Source organism: Haematobia irritans, chromosome 2 (assembly GCF_050003625.1).
Source record: "Haematobia irritans isolate KBUSLIRL chromosome 2, ASM5000362v1, whole genome shotgun sequence".
Classification (NCBI taxonomy): Eukaryota; Metazoa; Arthropoda; class Insecta; order Diptera; family Muscidae; genus Haematobia; species Haematobia irritans.
In genome coordinates this window covers 50934367-50956274 of record NC_134398.1, presented here as the reverse complement: position 1 = coordinate 50956274, position 21908 = coordinate 50934367, and the positions used below count along the sequence as shown (strand labels likewise).

The following is a 21908-nucleotide window of genomic DNA, read 5'->3' as shown; positions in this document are numbered from 1 at the left end:
TTATATTAATATAGCATAGCTTGCGGCGCCCACGAGCCGATTAAACAAAGTTTATTTAACAGAAAAATGCATTTAGTTTGGGACCGTGGAGCAGTGGTTGCTACGTCGGACTTGCATGCCAAGGGTCGTGGGTTCGATCCCTGCTTCGACCAAAGTTTTTTTTTTTTGTTTTACATATATTCCAGATATGTTCGGAAGATTCCGAAAAAATTTTCAACATTACATTCTACTATATTAAATTTTTACTATGAACTGTAAAATGTGTCTTATTAAAGACCTAAAGTCAGAAAAGAACAGTGTTTGATATAAACGAAATGGACTGTGTTGTTGGTTCAAAAATAACTCTTTTTATTGAAAAAATAAAAATTGTGTAACAAACGAATTTTTTTGGTGATAAAAGTGTATACTTTTCGAAGCAATTCAAAAAACTCTAACAAAAGAAAAACGTTTTCGGTACACGTTTTCCAAACGTTTTTTTTTCTTTGCGTGTAGCGAAACCCGGCCCGCTTCGCTGCGCCTCTCGAAGCATATTTTCGTTAACTTAGTCAACCATATCCTTCGATCTGAAAACAAATTCGAAAAGATTTGAACTCTTTTAATGAATAGGGTCAGGGGAAGTCTGGCACAAAAACTGAAGTACTGATTAATCACTCCATGGTTTCCACACACGTGTCCCGTACATTTCTGACCACACACGTGTCCCGTACAAAACTGACCATCTTAACAAACGTAGAGTAGGGGGTGTTCCTTTTCAAACAATTTTTTGTTTTTTAATTGTTCTGTATTCAAATCGTTGGACAATCTTCCACACTTCCTATGAATTTCAAGCGTGGTTTGTCAAGCGGAGGTATACTTCTCCTCAACATACCGTACTTAAAAGTACTTAAAAATTGACCATATTAACATTTGTTAAAGTGTTGGACACGGAGAATTTGCCTTTCTAAAACATATACCGGAAAATGAAGCATCCCCTACGTTGCCTGTCAACTTCATGTAAATTTAAGTTTTTACTTAAAAAAGTCTGGCAGAAGCTTGTGGAAAAATCATAAAATTTTGTACCGAGTTCCCATTTATCGACAATCCTCTACTTTCTATTTTCAAAAAAATCGGGCAAAAGGGAACCCCAGCACTTCGCTCCTCCCCGACCAGATAACGTATTTCACAAACTACCCTTCCCCAACCAGACGAAAAATCTTCACAGAAAAAAAATATTTTTATCATATGGCGAATATCTTAAAATTTTGATAAAAATTTTAATAATATTATTTATAAAAAAAAAAACAATTCAAAATTTAAAAAAGTTTTGCATTGATACTTTGAACGTACATGATATGAAGTATGAGATTTTTTAAATTCTTTACATATATTGAATTGATATATAAAAAACTCACTTGGTATCAGTTACTTAGTATAAAATGTTTACATATATATCAAATTTGTTCCTGTGTGCAAATTTCTTTGTTTTGCATTACTAGATGTACATACATATCCAATTACACTAATCAACTACTCAAAAACTTGTAATGATATCTAATGTGTGAAATACGCTTGGGTAAAATCAAAAATATTATCTCAATTTCATATATTCTGGATTGATTTTATAAGTTTACGGGGAGAAATGTAATTGATAAAATAAGTTTTATAAAAGCCTACAACAGATGTTGAAGATATTATTTTTAAATTACCTTTTTTCTTAAAATGTTTATAAACAAAAAAAAAAAAAAAAACCGTGCACCTACAATACTGATATATGTGCACCAAAAATATATTTTTATCAAATGGTTAATATTTTAAAATTTTCCTAAAACATTTGTAAACCATGAAATAATTTATTCAAAGTTTGCATACTTTAAATTTACATGATTTGAAGCAAGTGGGTTTGTTAAACCCTCGCCCCACTAAATAGAATTGATATATGACAAAAATCACTTAGTATCAATAACTGAATATTAAATGCTTTCACTTATATCAAAATTGCTTATGTGTGCAAAGAATTGATTACCGCGATTACTGTGTTAACATACAACGATTACTTTAAAATATTTAAACATTTCTGCAAATTAATTTATTTGTCCCAAAGAACTTACAAGCATGTTGTTTGTGAGCAAGACTCTTGGATAAAAATAAAAAGTTAAAATAACGTTAGTTTTATAAAGCTCTAAAATAGATTTTGACTATATTATTTTAATACTGAATTCTACATTGAATTTATATATGCAATAAATCACTTTGTATCAGTCCCTGACTATTAAATCTTGGCACATGTATGAAAGTTGTTCAAATGTGCAAAGGATTGGGTTTTATTGCATTAGTATTAAGTACACATACTAATGCAATAAAAACCAATCCTTTGCACATTAGAATGCATTATTAGTTATTTAAAATTGTCAGAAGCAAAATAGTTGATAATTAATATCCTGCTAGTTGACTACAATTACTTCTGTCTCATCTTGAGTAAAAATAAACAAGTTATCAAAATTTCATTTATTCTTTTTTAATTTGATAAGTTCGCGGGGAGAAATTTTATTGATAAAATTAGTTTTATAAAAACCTAACATAGATTTTGGTTATATAGAAAAAAATATATTTTTATGAACTATATTAAACTGCTAAAAAAATATTTATTAAAAAACAATTTATTTAATATTCGATAAAGTTGTGCATTGATACTTTGAATTTACATGATTTGAAGATCAAGATTAATTCCTACATAGAATTGATATTTGCAAAAAATCACTTTGTATCAGTTACTGAGTAATAAATGTTTCCACGTATCTCAGATTTCTTCATGTGTGCGAAGGATTGGTTTATATTGCATTACTATGCTGACTTATAACGAATGTTTCATTAGTAATTTAACATTTCCAAAGGACACTAATTGATAATTAATATCCAATATTACTAATTGATTATAATTATATATGTCTACAGCAACTTGTAAGTAAATCTGATGTGTGCAAATAATTTTAATAAAAATATTTATAAAAAAAAAAATTATTCACAATTCGATAAATTTTTGCATTGATACTTTGGATTTACATGATTTGAAGCACAGTCTGAACTTTACTTAGAATTGATATATGCAAAAAATCACTTAATATCAGTTACTGAAGAATAAAAGTTTGCGTATATGTCAGATTTCTTCATGTGTTTGATTTATATTGTATAACATTTCTAAAGGACATTAATTGATAATATCCAATTCTAATAATTGATGACTATATAATTTATATGTCTATAATAGCTTGGTAGATTTTGCAAAATATTCCTCTTCAACTAAGAGGTACTTAATAGAAATTCTACAGAAATAAAATTTCAACAAAATGTTCTATAAAAATAAAATTTTGATAATTTATATGTCTATAATAGCTTGTCTATAAATAAAATTGTTATCATATTTCATATATTATTTCTTAATTTAATAAGTTCTTGAATATAAATGTTATTGTTTAATTCATAAATTAATTTTATAAAATCCTAAAATATTAAAAAAAGTTTTGTATCGATTCTTTGAATTTATAGGGTATTTTTAAGTCTTCTCCTTTTACAGAATTGATATATACAAAAAATTCCTTAGTATCAGTTTCTTATTATCAAATGTATCTAAATAAATCAAAGTTGTACATGTGTGCAAATAATTTGTTTGTATTGCATTACTAATGCTTTATTAGTTATTTAAAATTTTCTTGAGCCAATTAATTGACAAATAATATACAATTATACTAATTCACTATAGTTATATATTACTCAAAGAACTTGTAAATATAACTAATGTGTGCAAGACTCTTGGGTAAAAAGAAAATTAATTTAACCAGTTCTGGGATAAAAATGTTATTGATAAAATTTGATAAAAAAAAAACAATTTTGACGAATTTTTATTTCTTTTAGTTTTTATCTTCATATTGATGTCAATAAACATAAAATTGCTCATGTACTAAACTAAGAACATTTTTTTTTAATTCTTATTATTCTACATCGATGAATTATCATAATGATCTACATATATTCTTCTCCAAAATTAAAAACTACTACATAATTAAAAAAGTCCCCTTTCTCGATAACACTAAACACCATATCGTGATATTCTCATTATCGCTACATCAAATAAACATAAAAAAAAAAACAATTATAACTTATAGCAATTACAATATGTTGTCTTCTTTCTTCAAAGAATTCAACTCAAGAATACAAAAAAATTTTTTTTTAATTAACTTGGTTCATAGTAATATCTCCAGCTTTAATTATAGTTGACTTCATTACGTGAAATATGAGTTACATGTGGAGCAAACAACAAAAAAATGCGAGTAAACAAATGAATCGCTTGTAATAATTGTGAATAATAACCTCCAACACATTTTTCTAGGTTGGAGAGAACAGAATGAAATTAAACAAAATAAATTGCAAACAAAGAAATACCTTTACATTCGTTATAAGAAAAAATGCAATAACCATCTTATCTAAGTGGAAATATGTATGAAGAATGTTAATTGAAAAAAAAAAAAAATACTTGACATTGACATTTCAGTAATTTATAAAATGAGTCAGGAAAGTGAGAAGGGTGCAGAAAATTGAAGCTATTTAAAACGGCAATGTTAATGATCGTGAAGATGAAAGACATTTTAAGAATTTTAGATAAAAAATTCGTTCAAACTAAATTATTTACCACGAAAATAAAATTGCTAATTATGTTCTTTTATTAAATAATCCAAGATGGTTTATATGTATTGGGACAACCTTCAGGGTCGTAGATTGTTTCCATTTTATTGTTTACAAGCTTACAAAAGCATTTTCATGTATTGCATTAACCCTCATTTTCATTAAGCTCCGTTAGCTAACGAACTTTTAAACCGCCCTATGAACATATCTGTCATCTTGTCTATATATTTTATATGCCAGTTACTTAACTTAATTGCTAAAAAATTTTCAGTTAATGTTAACCCGAGACAAGATATTCGCAATTTGTTTCCTGTTAATTGGCAGATAAAGCCTAACGGAGCTACATGAAAAAGGCGATAAGAAATATAAATTATTAGTAGAATTCTACCAAAAATAGTAGATTTTTTAATGGTAGGTAGATTGGTGGAATTCTTGATGTTTTGGTAGATTTTGCAAAATATTCCTCTTCATATGAGAATTCTACAGAAATAAAATTTTAACAAAATTTTCTACAAAAATATAATTTTGACAAAATTTTTGTATAGAAATAACATTTTGACAAAATTTTCTATAGAAATAAAATTTTGCAAAATAATTCTTTAGAAATAAAATTTTGCAAATTTTTTTTATAGAAATAAAATTTTGACAAAATTTTTTTAGACCTAAATTTTGACAAAATTTTCTATAGAAATAAAATTTTGACAAAATTTTCTACAGAAATAAAATTTTGAAAAAATTTTCCATAGAAATAAAATTTTGACAAAATTGTCTATAGAACTAAAATTTTGACAACATTTTCTATAGAAATAAAATTGTTGTCGTTTTTTTATTTCAGCTTAAAACCATACATTGACTAAACTACAAGAGTAGCTTAACCAACAGAGGAAAAGAATGTTTGTCAAATTTATTTGGGCAAAGCCCTATAGACTGCAAGATGGTTGGATGGACGCACGTTTCGGAATTACCACATTCCTCATCAGCATCCTCTACTTGCAGCAAAACTATCAACCAATTATCAGAATAAATTCAGGCAGTTTATTAAACCCAACAAAAACCACACTTGAACCCTCCGAAAAAAGGTTTTACATTGATAGCCGGCTTATGCCAAATGAATTCGAAACAAACATATCTCTTTTCCTATGCCACTGTCAAATCATCGATTTGAATTCACATGGCTGGGTTTATTTTGAGCGTGCCTCCTCTTCTTTTTCCATTTGTTTTGTTTTGTTATTGTTGGTTTTGTTCTTTAAGCATTGTTGTCGTTTTTTTATTTCAGCTTAAAACCATACATTGACTAAACTACAAGAGTAGCTTAACCAACAGAGGAAAAGAATGTTTGTCAAATTTATTTGGGCAAAGCCCTATAGACTGCAAGATGGTTGGATGGACGCACGTTTCGGAATTACCACATTCCTCATCAGCATCCTCTACTTGCAGCAAAACTATCAACCAATTATCAGAATAAATTCAGGCAGTTTATTAAACCCAACAAAAAGCACACTTGAACCCTCCGAAAAAAGGTTTTACATTGATAGCCGGCTTATGCCAAATGAATTCGAAACAAACATATCTCTTTTCCTATGCCACTGTCAAATCATCGATTTGAATTCACATGGCTGGGTTTATTTTGACAAAATTTTCCATAGAAATAAAATTTTGACAAAATTTTCTATAGAACTAAAATTTTGACAAAATTTTCTATAGAACTAAAATTTTGACAAAATTTTCTATAGAAATAAAATTTTGACAAAATTTTCCATAGAAATAAAATTTTGACAAAATTTTCTATAGAACTAAAATTTTGACAAAATTTTCTATAGAAATAAAGTTTTGACAAAATTTTCCATAGAAATAAAATTTTGACAAAATTTTCTATTAAAATAAAATTTTAATAAAATTTTCTATAGAAATGAAGTTTTGACAAAATTTTCTATAGAAATAAAATTTTGATAAAATTTTCTATAGAAATAAAATTTTCTATAGAAATAAAATTTGGACAAAATTTTCTATGGAAATAAAATGTTGACAAAATTTTCTATAGAAATAAAATTATGACAAAATTTTCTATAAAAATAAAATTTTAACAAAATTTTCTATAGTAATTAAGTTTTGACAAAATTTTCTATAGAAATGAAGTTTAGACAAAGTTTTCTATAGGAATAAAATTTTGACAAAATTGTCTATAGAACTAAAATTTTGACAAAATTTTCTATAGAAATAAAATTTTGACAAAATTTTCCATAGAAATAAAATTTTGACAAAATTTTCTATAAAAATAAAATGTAAACAAAATTAATTATAGAACTAAAATTTTGATAAAATCTTCTATAGAAATAAATTTTGACAAAATTTTCTACAAAAATATAATTTTGACAAAATTTTTGTATAGAAATAACATTTTGACAAAATTTTCTATAGAAATAAAATTTTGCAAAATAATTCTTTAGAAATAAAATTTTGCAAATTTTTTTTTATAGAAATAAAATTTTGTTGTTGTTTTTTTATTTCAGCTTAAAACCATACATTGACTAAACTACAAGAGTAGCTTAACCAACAGAGGAAAAGAATGTTTGTCAAATTTATTTGGGCAAAGCCCTATAGACTGCAAGATGGTTGGATGGACGCACGTTTCGGAATTACCACATTCCTCATCAGCATCCTCTACTTGCAGCAAAACTATCAACCAATTATCAGAATAAATTCAGGCAGTTTATTAAACCCAACAAAAACCACACTTGAACCCTCCGAAAAAAGGTTTTACATTGATAGCCGGCTTATGCCGAAATAAACTCGAAACAAACATATCTCTTTTCCTATGCCACTGTCAAATCATCGATTTGAATTCACATGGCTGGGTTTATTTTGAGCGTGCCTCCTCTTCTTTTTCCATTTGTTTTGTTTTGTTATTGTTGGTTTTGTTCTTTAAGCATTGTTGTTGTTTTTTTATTTCAGCTTAAAACCATACATTGACTAAACTACAAGAGTAGCTTAACCAACAGAGGAAAAGAATGTTTGTCAAATTTATTTGGGCAAAGCCCTATAGACTGCAAGATGGTTGGATGGACGCACGTTTCGGAATTACCACATTCCTCATCAGCATCCTCTACTTTTTTTCGGAGGGTTCAAGTGTGGTTTTTGTTGGGTTTAATAAACTGCCTGAATTTATTCTGATAATTGGTTGATAGTTTTGCTGCAAGTAGAGGATGCTGATGAGGAATGTGGTAATTCCGAAACGTGCGTCCATCCAACCATCTTGCAGTCTATAGGGCTTTGCCCAAATAAATTTGACAAACATTCTTTTCCTCTGTTGGTTAAGCTACTCTTGTAGTTTAGTCAATGTATGGTTTTAAGCTGAAATAAAAAAACAACAACAATGCTTAAAGAACAAAACCAACAATAACAAAACAAAACAAATGAAATAAAATTTTGACAAAATTTTTTTAGACCTAAATTTTGACAAAATTTTCTATAGAAATAAAATTTTGACAAAATTTTCTATAAAAATAAAATGTAAACAAAATTAATTATAGAACTAAAATTTTGATAAAATCTTCTATAGAAATAAATTTTGACAAAATTTTCTATAGAAATAAAATTTTGATAAAATTTTCCATAGAAATATAATTTTGTTAAAATTTTCTATAGAAAAAAAATTTTGACAAAATTTTCTATAGAAATGAAGTTTTGACAAAATTTTCTATAGAAATAAAATTTTGACAACATTTTTTATAGAAATAAAATTTTGCTAAATAATTCTTTAGAAATAAAATTTGACAAAATTTTTTATAGAAATAAAATTTTGACAAAATTTTCTATAGAACTAAAATTTTGACAAAATTTTCTATAGAAATAAAATTTTGACAAGATTTTCTATAAAAATAAAATTTTGACAAAATTTTCTATAGAAATACAATTTTAACAAAATTTACTATAGAAATAAAATTTTGAAAATTTTTTTTATAGAAATAAAATTTTGACAAAATTTTCTATAGAATAAAATTTTGACAAAATTTTCTATAGAAATAAAATTCTGACAAAATTTTCTATAGAAATAAAGTTTTGACAAAATTTTCTATAGAAATAAAATTTTAACAAAATTTACTATAGACATAAAATTTTGCAAAAAAATCTTTAGAAATAAAATTGTGCAAATTTTTTTTATAGAAATAAAATTATGACAAAATTTTCTATAGAAATAAAATTATGACAAAATTTTCTATAGAAATAAAATTTTGACAACATTTTCTATAGAAATAAAATTTTATCAAAATTTACTATAGGACTAAAATTTTGACAAAATTTTCTATTGAAATAAAATGTTGACAAAATTGTCTATAGAAATAAAATTTTAACAAAATTTTTCTATAGAAATAAAATTTTGACAAATTTTTCTATAGAAATAAAATTTTAACAAAATTTACTATAGAACTAAAATTTTGACAAACTTTTCTATAGAAATAAAATGTTGACAAAATTGTCTATAGAACTAAAATTTTGACAAAATTTTCTATGGAAATAAAATTTTGACAAAATTTTCCATAGAAATAAAATTATGACAAAATTTTGTATAGAAATAAAATGTTGACAAAATTTTCTATAGAAATAAAATGGTAACAAAATTAACTATAGAACTAAAATTTTCTATAGAAATAAAATTTTGAAAAAATTTTCTATAGAACTAAAATTTTTACAAAATTTTCTATAGAAATAAAGTTTTGACAAAATTTTCCATAGAAATAAAATGTTGACAAAATTTTTCATATAAATAAAATTTTGCAAAAACTTTCTATAGAAATAAAATTTTGCTAAAATTTTCAATAGAAATAAAATTTTGCTAAAATTTTCTATAGAAATAAAATATTGACAAAAATTTCTATAGAAATAAAATGTTGACAAAAGTTTCTATAGAAATAAAATTTTAACAAAATTTTCTACAGAACTAAAATTGTGACAAAATTTTCTATAGAACTAAAATTTTGACAACATTTTCTATAAAAATGAAGTTTTGAAAAAAAATCGATAGAAATGAACTTTTTATAGAATTTTCTATAGAAATAAAATTTTGGCAATTTTTTTCCAAAAAAAAGTAAATTTAGCGTGATTTTAACAGATGGACAGACGGACATCATTCGATCGACACAGAATTCCACCACGAATCTGAATGTATACGTTCTGATGTCTGAGACCATTATTTCGATTTGTTAAAACGGAATGACAACGTTATAAGTGGAGGGTACGAAATTTGCCTTTTATATTGTGTAAATTTTCTGTCCCAAAAAAACAAGATTGCATAATCATTTATGACTATAAATATTTTTCAGTGTATCTTAAGTAAAGGGGAAATATGTTTTTGAATTCAACAGTGAAACAGTTAGTTAAAGGCCTAAGTACAATGACCGATATATTTTTTTAATTGTTTTAATTTTCATATATATATATAATGATAATTAATTGGTGCCATATGGAATGAACGAGTTTTTTGGTGTAAGTATATGTATATATTTTATGTGATATTTTGTAAATATTTTGAAAACAAATCCATTATTTTATGTAGAGGAAAATAATAAAACAATATGTATATATTTAATGTACATTGAGGTAATTGTGGTTTCGCTTGAAGGGAAGCCATTCACTTAATTGAATTTTTGATATCGTCAACATAACTTATAATTTGTGTTTTTGTTTTTTCTTCTTTTACCAAAAATGTATTTTGTATTCACATATATTTTTTTTTTTATTGATACGGTCATATAATTTCAAATTCATTGTGTGTATGGTTTTTATGTTGTTTCTTGCTATGTTTTCTTGAATTTCTTGTGTACTGTATGTTGTTTAGGCCTGCCCAAAGGAATTCGCTATATTGGCATTTATTTGTTAAACAAAATGACGAAAATGCAATAATCATTGGAATGGGATTGGAATTTTTTGGCAAGCATTTATTTTGGGGTATTTGGGTATATTCAATACAGAGGTCCAGAGACTCAGAGGATGGCTCTTTCTTGGTCCAAGTTAAAATAGCCTAGCAGTTAAACTCAATTTATTGTGGTTATTTGTGAAGGGCATTTGGGCCAGGTAGGCAGTAGACGACGGTGACCTTAAAAGGAAATATTATGAATATTTCCGGTATTATTCATAATATTTCGTATGCTTATATGCATGTGTATGTGTGGTATAACAAAAATAAATTGCAATTAACTTAACAGAAAACAAAACTCAATACAAAATTAACAAATTTATGTGTTAACTTTTTTGTGGGTCTTTTCATGCAATGAAATTAAGTCACACGTGTTCCAGATGCTTTTTCGTATGGTTTTTGTGGTTGAAATATTGTCGTTATATTTTTTCTGTTTTGTGCTAAAATCAATTTTATTAAATCGAGACCTAATAAAAAACTGCATTTGGACACCAGAACTGTTGGTAGACTCTTTTATATACCCTTCCCCGAAATCTATATAAATTTAAGATTTTGTTGAACTAAATGCGTTTAATATGTTTTTGTTAAGTCAAATTTTTATATACGACATTGTTAATGCATGCGCCGAACAAAAACTTAAAAAAAAAGTGTTTGTGGGAAAATTATTATACCATAAGATGCATTCAATTAACGATTCGGAGGATCAAGAAAAGGAGGAGAAAAAATAAAATGTTGACACAATTTTCTATAGAAATAAAATTTTGACAAAATTTTTTTATAATATAGAATTTTGACAAAATTTTCTATAGAAATAAAATTTTGGCAGTATTTTTTAAACAAATAAAATTTTGACAACATTTTATACAGAAATAAAATTTTGAAAAAGTTATCATTTAAAAGAATTTCTATAATAATAAAATTTTGTTAAAATTTTATTTCTATAGAAAAAAAATATGACATTTTCTATTCAAATAAAATTTTGACAATATTTACTGTACAAATAAAATTTTAACAATATTTTTTATGCAAATAAAATGTTGATATCATTTTATAGATAAAATTTTCTATACAAATAAAATGTTGAAAAAAATTTCTATACAAATAAGAAGTTGGGAAAATTTGAACTAAATTTTCTATAGAAATAAAATATTGACAAAATTTTCTATACAAAGACATTTTTGATACAATTTTCTATTGAATGACAAAAAAGTCTATAGAAATCAAATGTTGAAAAAATTTTCTATAGAACTAAAATATGACTAAATTTTCTATAGAAATAAAATTTGGACAAAATTTTCTATAGAAAGAAAATTTTGACAAATTTTTCTATAGGAATCAAATTTTGACAAAACTTTTTATAGAAATAAAATTTTCGTTTTTTTCGTTTTTGTTTTTTATTGTTGGTTTGTACTTCAGTCATGTTTGTTGTTTTGATCTCAGCTTGAAACCATTGCGTTGACTAAACTACAAAAGTAGCTTAACCAACAGAGGAAATTAATGTTTATCAATTTTTTGGGCAAATTTTGACAAAATTATCTTTTGTATAGAAATAAAATTTTGACAATCTTTTGTATAGAAATAAAATTTCGACAAAATATTTCCATAGAAACAAAATGTTGACAAAATTTTCTGCAGAAATTAACATTTGACAAAATCTTCTATAGAAATAAAATTATGACAAAATTTTCTACATAAATAAAATGTTGACCAAATTTTCTACAGAATTAAAATTTTGACACATTTTTCTATGGAAAGAAAATTTAGGCAACATTTTCTATTGAAATAAAATTTTAACAAAATTTGTATAGAATTAAAATTTTGACAAAGTTTGCTATAGAAATAAAATTTTGACAATGTTTTTGTGGTTGAAATAAAACAAAAGTTTCTATAGAAATAAAATTTTGACAAAATTTTCTATAAATATAAAATTTTGAAAAAATTTTCCATAGAAATAAAATTTTGACAAAATTTTCTATAGAAATAAGATTTCGACAAAATTTTCTATAGACAGAAAATTTTAACAACATTTTCTATAGAAATAAAATTTTGATAAAATTTTCTATAGAAATAAAATTTTGACAAAATTTTGTGCAGAAATCAAATTTTTACAAAATTTTCTATAGAAATACAATTTTGACAAAAATTTCCTATGTAGAAAGAAAATTTCGACAAAATATTTCCATAATACAATTTTCAAACAATTTTCTACAGAAATAAAACTGTGACAAAATTTCTATAAAAATAAAATTTTGACAAAATTTTCTATAGACAGAAAATTTTAACAACATTTGCTATAGAAAGAAAACTTTGACAAAATTTTCTATAGAAATAAATTTTTAAATTGAAATAAAACAAAAGTTTCTACAGAAATAAAATTTTGAAAAATTTTCTATAAAAATGAAATTTTGATCAAAATTTTTTATAGATACAAAATTTTGACAAAATTTTCTTTAGAAAGAACATTTTTACAAAATTTTCTATAGAAAGAAAATTTTTACAAAATTTTCTATAGACAGAAAATTTTAACAACATTTTCTAAAGAAATAAAATTTTGACAAACTTTTCTAAAGAGATAAAATTTTGACAAAATTTTCTGTATAAATAAAATTTTAATAAAATTTTCTATAGAAATAAAATTTTGACAAAATTGTATACAGAAATAAAATTTTGACAAAATTGCTATAGAAATAAAATTTCGACAGTTTTTCTAAATATAAAATTTCGACAAAATTTTTTTAGAAATAAAATTTTTACAAAATTTTCTATAGAAAGAAATTTTTAAATTACACAGGCATTGAAGCTGCAAGAGAATCCTTTGGCTTTTGATAAAATTTTCTACTGAAATAAAATTTTGATAAAATTTTCTATAGAAATAAAATTTTGACAAAATTTTCTACAGAAATAAAATTTTGACAAAATGTTCAAAAGGATTAAAAATTTGACAAAATTTTCTATAGAAATAAAATATCCTACGGAAATAAAATTTTGAGACAATTTCTATAGAAATAAAATTTCGACAATATTTTTAAAAATAAAATTTTTACAAAATTTTCTATAGAAATAAAATTTCGACAAAATTTTCAATAGAAATAAAATTTTGACAAAATTTTATATAGAAAGAAAATTTTTACAAAATTTTATATAGAGAGAAAATTTTTACAAAATTTCCTATAGAAAGAAAATTTTTACAAAATTTTCTATAGAAATAAAATTTTGATTAAATTTTCTATAGAAATAAAATTTTGACAAAATTTTCTACAGAAATAAAATTTTGACAAAATGTTCTAAAGAATTACAAATTTGACAAAATTTTCTATAGAAATAAAATTTTCTACAGAAGTAAAATTTTGACAAAATTTTTTTAGAAATAAAATTTCGACAAATTTTTTTAGAAATAAAATTTTTACAAAATTTTCTATAGAAAGAAATTTTTATATTACACATGCATTGAAGCTGCAAGAGAATCCTTTGGCTTTTGATAAACTTTTCTATAGAAATAAAATTTTGATAAAATTTTCTATAGAAATAAAATTTTGACAAAATTTTCTACAGAAATAAAATTTTGACAAAATGTTCTAAAGAATTAAAAATTTGACAAAATTTTCTATAGAAATAAAATTTTCTACATAAATAAAATTTCGACAAAATTTTTTTAGAACTAAAAGTTTTACAAAATTTTCTATAGAAAGAAATTTTTAAATTACACAGGCATTGAAGCTGCAAGATATTTTTCTTTTAAAACAAAAAAACCCATATTAAAAACAAATACAAGGGAATGACTCATATATCCAAATTTACTGATCATTTCAATAACATAGCCTCCATTGATTTTAAGCCACTTTTATTTAGCCAGCTTGTTTTGTTGTTTTTGGGGGCGATTGTCTTTCTGGCCCACATTTGACTCATAAACTCATTGACAAGCCTCTGGAAATGTTAACGTTGTCTTGATATTTAGTCTCTGACATCAAGTAATACAACTTTTATTCCTTCGCCAACGATATGACCACCTTCTGTCCCATTCTCCTGGCCAATAGTGGCTGGCATTTTGTTAGCCATTTTATGTTACAACATTTAATGTACTGAATATTTGTACTTATGGCTTGGTGAAGCACCTGGGCGCTCTATCAGAATGCGGGATTGGGAGGGGAGTGTCTTAGTCTGGCAGTAGACATGGCTATGAAATGGATCAGCAAATATGGTCAAATGAATGAGTCATTCAGATCAAACATTAAGCCAGTAAGCAATCGGTGTTATTCTACTACCAACTTTGATGGACCAAAGAAAACACAGAAAAAATTATGCTAAACAAATGTGTGCCATAAATTTGAAACGCTCACACACATTTGAACAATAGTTAATATTCAAACAATTGGCAATTATAAATGTAAATTTCCAAATATTGTGGTAATAAAATCGAATTTCAGAAGCAAATCATTTGAATATTGATTCCAGGTTAATAGTGATTTGATTTAATAGTGATACACTCAGCCAAAGTCTGATGATATTGGAAAAGGCGGCTTGTGAGAAAAGTTGTCGAAAAATTTATAGAAGGCAAAGGATTAACGAAAAACAAAACAGTAAATGCAATATTACATCAAGAGCACGACATATCGAATATAAAAAAAAAAATATTTCAATATGGATTCTAGGTTAATAGCGATTTGGTTGAATGGTGATATTTCCAGTAGAAGATGACATTAAAAAGGGGGGATATATGAGAAATTTTATTGAAAATGGTTATAAATGCAGTAAATGCAATATTAACTAATGAACGCAGAAAATCGAATTCCAGGTTAATAATGAATTGATTTAATGTTTATGAATTAACCCTATCGATGATGAAATTGGAAAGAGGATATGCGAGAGATTTTGAGATTTTCTTGGAGTTAAGGGATTTTTACGAAGGCAGTAAATGCAATATTACATAAAGAGAGCCGAAATTCGAATTTCAGGTAAACAATAAATTTATTTAATGCTATTGAATTCAGCCTGCCGATGATGGAATTGGAAAAAGGATGTATGAGATATTTTGAGGAATTTTTTAGGAGTTAAGGGATTTTGATAAAGGCAGCAAAAGCAATATTACATCATGAACGCAGAAAATTGGATTCCAGGTTAACAATTAATTGATTTATTTAGTGGCAATACATTTAACCTACCGGTGATGACATAGGAAAAAGGGATATATGATGATGGAATTGGAATTGGAATGAGCATATGCGGGAGATTTTGAGATTTTCTTGGAGTTAAGGAATTTTTACAAAGGCAGTAAATGCAATATTACATAAAAAGAGCCGAAATTCTAATCCCAGGTAAACAATAAAATGATTTAATGCTATTGAATTCAGCCTACCGATGATGGAATTGGAAAAAGGATGTATGAGAGATTTTGAGGAATTTTTTAGGAGTTAAGGGATTTTGATAAAGGCAGCAAATGGATTATTACATCACGAACGCAGACAATTGGATTCCAGATTAACAATTAATTGATTTAGTGGCAATACATTTAACCTACCGGTGATGACATAGGAAAAAGGGATATACTGGATATTTTGTGGAAATTTTGCAATATTTTGGGTATTTTTGTTAAAACTGTAAATGCTATATTACATTAAGAGTGCGGACATTAGAATTTCAGGTTTATAATGAATTGATTTAATGGCCATTCACTTAACCAACCGATGATGACATTGAAAAAAAAAGGATATACGAAAGATTTTGTGGAAATTTTGTAGGAGTTAAGAAAGCTTTATAAAGGCAGAGAATGTAATATTGCATTAAGAGCACAGAAAATTGAATTTCATAAGCAATAATGCTCTTTGTATGTATGAGCGTAAAATAAACGAATCGAATCTCTTACGGCACATGTCGATAGACATACTGTGACCATAATGTAATCTAAATTTTTCGACTATATCTCGACTTCAACCAAACCTCGAAACGCGCCGACTAGATATGAGCCAAAAATGTAATATAAAAGAAATAAATAACAAATTTATTTACTACGTGGTAGTACTCATGAAAATCTGATGTATGGCAATCGAAACCATCCAGTCATTACACTGAAAAAAATATTGACCTAATATGGAAGATTATGCAACTTAAATTTTAGGATTCAAATTTTACGCAATGCTACGGACAAAATTCTTTAAAACAATGACATTTTAATTAAAAGAAAGTTTATAATCCTTGCTTCAAAAAAATTTTTTTTCATTAAATTTAGGACACAAATCTTGAAATTTTGTGTCTCTCTGCTGAAGTTGTAGATCTTTGTAATAAGGCAAAATTTCCTTAAAATAAAGAAAAACATTTTTAATTTAAAGAAATCGTCTTTAACTCAACTGACATATTGAATTTTTAAATTTAAGATAAAAACGCTTCAAATATAAGCTAAGACTTATTTTAAGGATTTGCATCTTTGGTTTAAAGTTTTTATTAGCATTAAGAAAACTGTTTTTACTTTGAAGTACCTGGCATAATTTGGATTTTGAAATTGGAATTTGTTTGTACATAAATACCTTTATTAATATATCGCAAAAAGAAAATAAAAACTCGATGAATGAGATCTGTATCCAATTTTAATTTTATTGATCCTAGATTTAAAGCCAGGGAGGTCCGTAAAAATGTCTTTATTTTAAAGAAGTCGTATCTTTGGCTCGGAATCAATACCAAAATCCTTAAGGGAAGGTCAAAATCTTTGGATCTTGGTAAGCAGTTTTTCAACTCAACTTGGTACCCAGGTTTGGGTTTTGATTTGGTTGTAAACCAGATAGAAAACGTCAATATGACAATATCATCGAACTTCAAAGGTCCCTCATTGTTGCCCCAAGTTGGGTGCCAAAAATGTCAACTCATCAAAATAATTAGGGCTGAGAAACAAAATTAAATTCAAAACTGTACAAAACGAAAATGCGATCAAACTTCAGTGACCACTTATAGCTCCCCCACGTTGGGCGCCAAATATAGAATTAATAATATAGAATTTCAGTTGTCTCGCTGGACTCCAGCTATCCACTGTTGGGCTCCAAAGATATTAACCCATTAACCCTCTAATGCCCCAATTTTTTTGCCAGCTGATTCAATTTTCAATGTTAACGACACAGAAGCAAGATAACTAAGCAAGAAAAATTTATACGGTAAAATTCAGCATATGCTGCAAAGCCTCTTGAATAGTTTAAAATAAGTTTTCTTTTTATTTTGCTCATTTTTGTTGTCTTAATGTGTATTTTACCAAAAGCTTCCTTATTAAATCAAAACCGCTTAAAGGCGGGCTTGGGCATTAGATGGTTAAAAAAAAAACGGTAGCGACAGAAAAACGAACTTTCGCGAAAGGATACGCAAAGACAACGCCTTCGAACTTCAGTTGTCCCTCATGATTGTTCAATGTTGGGGCCAAAATGTCAACCATCGAAAGAAGAAGGATTCTCCATACGTGCGTGTTAAGCCGCAGCTACAAACGAAAGTCAACATATCTTAAATTTGTAGAGTACACATTTAAAATATAAGGGGATGAGAAACTGAATGAAATTCGAATAAACTAAGTCAAATTCAAAAATAAATGAAAAATATACTAAACGAAAATGCTATCAGACATCAGCGGTGTCTCATGTCTGCCCCATGTTGGGTGTCAAAAATGTCAAGACATACAAAAATCGCGGCTGAGAAACTAATTTAAATTCATAAATATACGAAAAGGGATACACAAAGACAATGTCATCAAATTTAAGTGTCTCTTATGGTTGCCCCACGTTGGGCGCCACTTTAAAACAAAAGGAAGTCAGAAAAAACAAAGTCAAATTAAAAACTAAACGCAAACGAGTACACAAAGACAATATCATCGAGCTTCAGACGTCACTCAGGACTGCCCTAAAAAAAGTGACTGACAAACTAAGTCAAATTCAAAAATAAACGAAAAGTATACAAAACGACAATGCTATCAGATATCAGTGGTCTCTCATGTCTGCCCCACGTTGGGCGCCAAAAATGTCAACAAAAATATCGTCAAAAAAAAACGACATCAAATTAAAAACTAAACGTAAACGGATACACAAAGTCATCGGGCAGCCAGATGGACGAATGTTGGGTTGCCCGATGTTGGGCACCAAAAATGTCATTCTTCAAAAGGAGTAAAATTCTCCATAGGATGTGTTAAGCCGCGGCTAAAAACGAAAGACAATTTATCTAATTTAGAGTACTCATGGTGTTGATTATCTTCTCCTTGGATTTAAATAAATAAATTTTCGACTTTCTTATCTCCTGAGTTTGTTTTTTTTCGATTTTATTCGTTAACAACGATAAGATAAAAAACTGAATAAATTTTTCAAATCCTGCTTTCTCGTAACCACTGCTAATTTTATTTATATCAATGCACTTTTATCTTCTAATTTCACCATTATTTAGAAAATTCTCTCACATTTGAAATTCATTTATGCATGCGGCTGTTGATGTTTCGTTTCGGTTAAGTTTTTTTTTTTCTGTATTTTCTTTTCTTCAATATCATTGTTTATTTCTATTTCTTATTGTGCTTTTTTTTTGTTCCAATGCTCTCATACATTGTCTTGGGGTCTTGTTTATTTCAATCTTACCCAACCATGGTGTTTTAATAAATATTTATTTAGAAAGTTTATGAGCTGGTTTGACACACCGAGAATGGGTTAAGAGAACGAGGTAGTAACGACAATGCGATTCAAACGAAAAAAAATCATCTGAGAGTGAAAAAATTTCTAGGCGGTATAAGGCGGCAATTTATTCTTATGCCGGTTGTATAGTGTCATTAAACGTCATACACACACAAGGATAGTTAGCAGAAGATGTTGCATCTACTAAATACTTGACAAGGTGAAAAGTCCATCAAAGGCAGATGTACTGGCCCATGATCGACAAAGAAGAATTGTCATAAACCTCCAACTCCAAGAAAAATCCATTAAACCGAAAAAAACAAGACTCCTCAGAAAGAAACTAAAAAATCCCAAACATGTAATTAAAAGTCAACAACATTGCACAGAGGAAAAAGTGTCGGATCTTTGAAAACTACAAGCAAACTGAACCTCATCATCAGTGCCATAATGACAGGCGGCAATGATCAGATGATGATGACCAAATCAACCAATGGGCCAAGAGTTAAATATCATCCGCACAAACAGACCTAAAATCAACATTGAGAACCATTGGCGGCAGTGATACGGACCCCCTTTTAATGAAAATGTCTTTCTTTTAACATAAGCTTTGGCTTTTTGGTGCACTTAGCATTTATTTTTGTTGCTGTCCATAAACAAGATTCTTGTTTTCTTTAGAAAAAATTTTTAAGAACTGAAATTTACCTTTTCTTGTTAAATCTTTTCCGCCTCGAAAAGTTTTACTCGGCCTGTAAAGAAAAAAAAAAAAAGAAAACTATTAAGCCACTCGAAGAAATTAAAATAAATAAAAATAAAGATTTATTTGTTTTATTATAAATATAAATGGAATCAGTTTTGTATGCTACACAGAAAGTAATATCATAAAATTTTTTCCAATTAAAATTTTAATTGAATTTTAAAATATATTCAACTAAAAATTTCGTAGGATCAACAAATTGTTTAAGTGCAATAAAAATCAATCACAACAAGTATATACGGCCGTAAGTTCGGCCAGGCCGAATCTTATGTACCCTCCACCATGGATTGCGTAGGAACTTCTACTAAAGGCTGTCATCCACAATCGAATTACTTGGGTTGCGATAACACTTGCCGATGGCAAGGTATCGTAAAACTTTTTAACACTGTCTTCTAAATTGTAAGTTAGTCCATAAGGGGTATATATTAAACAAAAACAAGTATATACGGCCGTAAGATCGGCCAGGCCGAAGCTTATGTTCCCTCCATCATGGATTGCGTAGAAACTTCTTCTAAACACTGCCATCCACAATCGAATTACTTAAGTTGCGGTAACGCTTGCCGATGGCAAGGTATCTTAAAACCTCCTAATACCATCTTCTAAATTGTATGTAAGTCCATACGTGGTATATATTAAATCAAAAAAGATCGATCCAATACGTATATAATTCAGTTTGACAAAGTAGACATAAAATTTTGACAAAATTCTCTACAGAAATAAAATTTTAACAAAATTTTCTATAGAAATAAAATTTTCACAAAATTTTCTATAGAAATAAAAATTTTGACAAAATATTCTATAGAAAGAAAATTTCTACAGAAATAAAATTTTAACAAAATTTTCTATAGAAATAAACTTTTGACAAAATTTTCTATAGAAATAAAATCTTGGTAGATTATTTGTGGCTCGACTGGCAACCATGATTATGAACCGAATAAAATTTGAACAAAATTTTCTATAGAAATAAAATTTTGAAAAAATTTTCTATAGAAATAAAATTTTGAAAATGATGAAATTTTTATTATGAATCGAATAAAATTTTAACAAAATTTTTTCTAGAAATAAAATTTTGACAAAATTTTCTATAGAAATAACATTTTGACAAAATTTTCTATAGAAATAAAATTTTGGTAGATTATTTTTGGCTCTAGTGGCAACCATGATTATGAACCGATATGGACCAATTTTTGTGTGATTGGACCAATTTTGGTATGGTTGTTAGCGACCATATACTAACACCACGTTCCTAATTTGAACCGGATCGGATGAATTTTGCTCCTCCAAGAGGCTCCGGAGGTCAAATCTGGAGAACCTTTTATATGGGGGCTATATATAATTATGGACCGATATGGACCAATTCTAGCACGGTTGTTAAAGATCATATACTAACACCATGTTCCAAATTACAACCGGCTTGGATTAAATTTGCTTCTCTTGGAGACTTCGCAAGCCAAATCTGGGGATCGGTTTATATGGGGGCTATATATAATTATGAAGCGATGTGGACCAATTTTTGCGTGGATGTTAGAGACCATATACCAACATCATGTACCAAATTTCAGCCGGATCGGATGAAATTTGCTTCTCTTTGAGGCTCCGCAAGCCAAATCTGGGATCGGTTTATATGGGGGTTATATATAATTATGGACCGATGTGGACCAATTCTTGCATGATTGTTAGAGACCATATACCAACACCATGTACCAAATTTCAGCCGGATCGGATAAAATATGCTTCTCTTAGAGGCTCCACAAGCCAAATCTGGGGATCGGTTTATATGGGGGCTATATATAATTAAGGACCGATATGGACCAATTTTTGCATGGTTGTTAGAGACCATATACCAATATCATGTACCAAATTTCAGCCGGATCGGATGAAATTTTCTTCTCTTTGAGGCTCCGCAAGCCAAATCTGGGGATCGGTTTATATGGGGGCTATATATAATTATGGACCGATGTGGACC

At 27.3% G+C, this 21908-nt stretch overlaps 1 protein-coding gene across 1 annotated transcript in view; it reads right to left on the bottom strand.

Annotated features, from left to right (window-relative positions):
* LOC142224265 (uncharacterized) overlaps positions 1–21908 on the bottom strand; it is a 196271-nt gene that overhangs the window by 68756 nt on the left and 105607 nt on the right. Inside the window, exon 2 of the mRNA XM_075294036.1 lies at positions 19891–19934. The gene's annotated coding sequence lies outside the window, so the exon portion shown is untranslated. The remainder of the gene's footprint in view (positions 1–19890; positions 19935–21908) is intronic.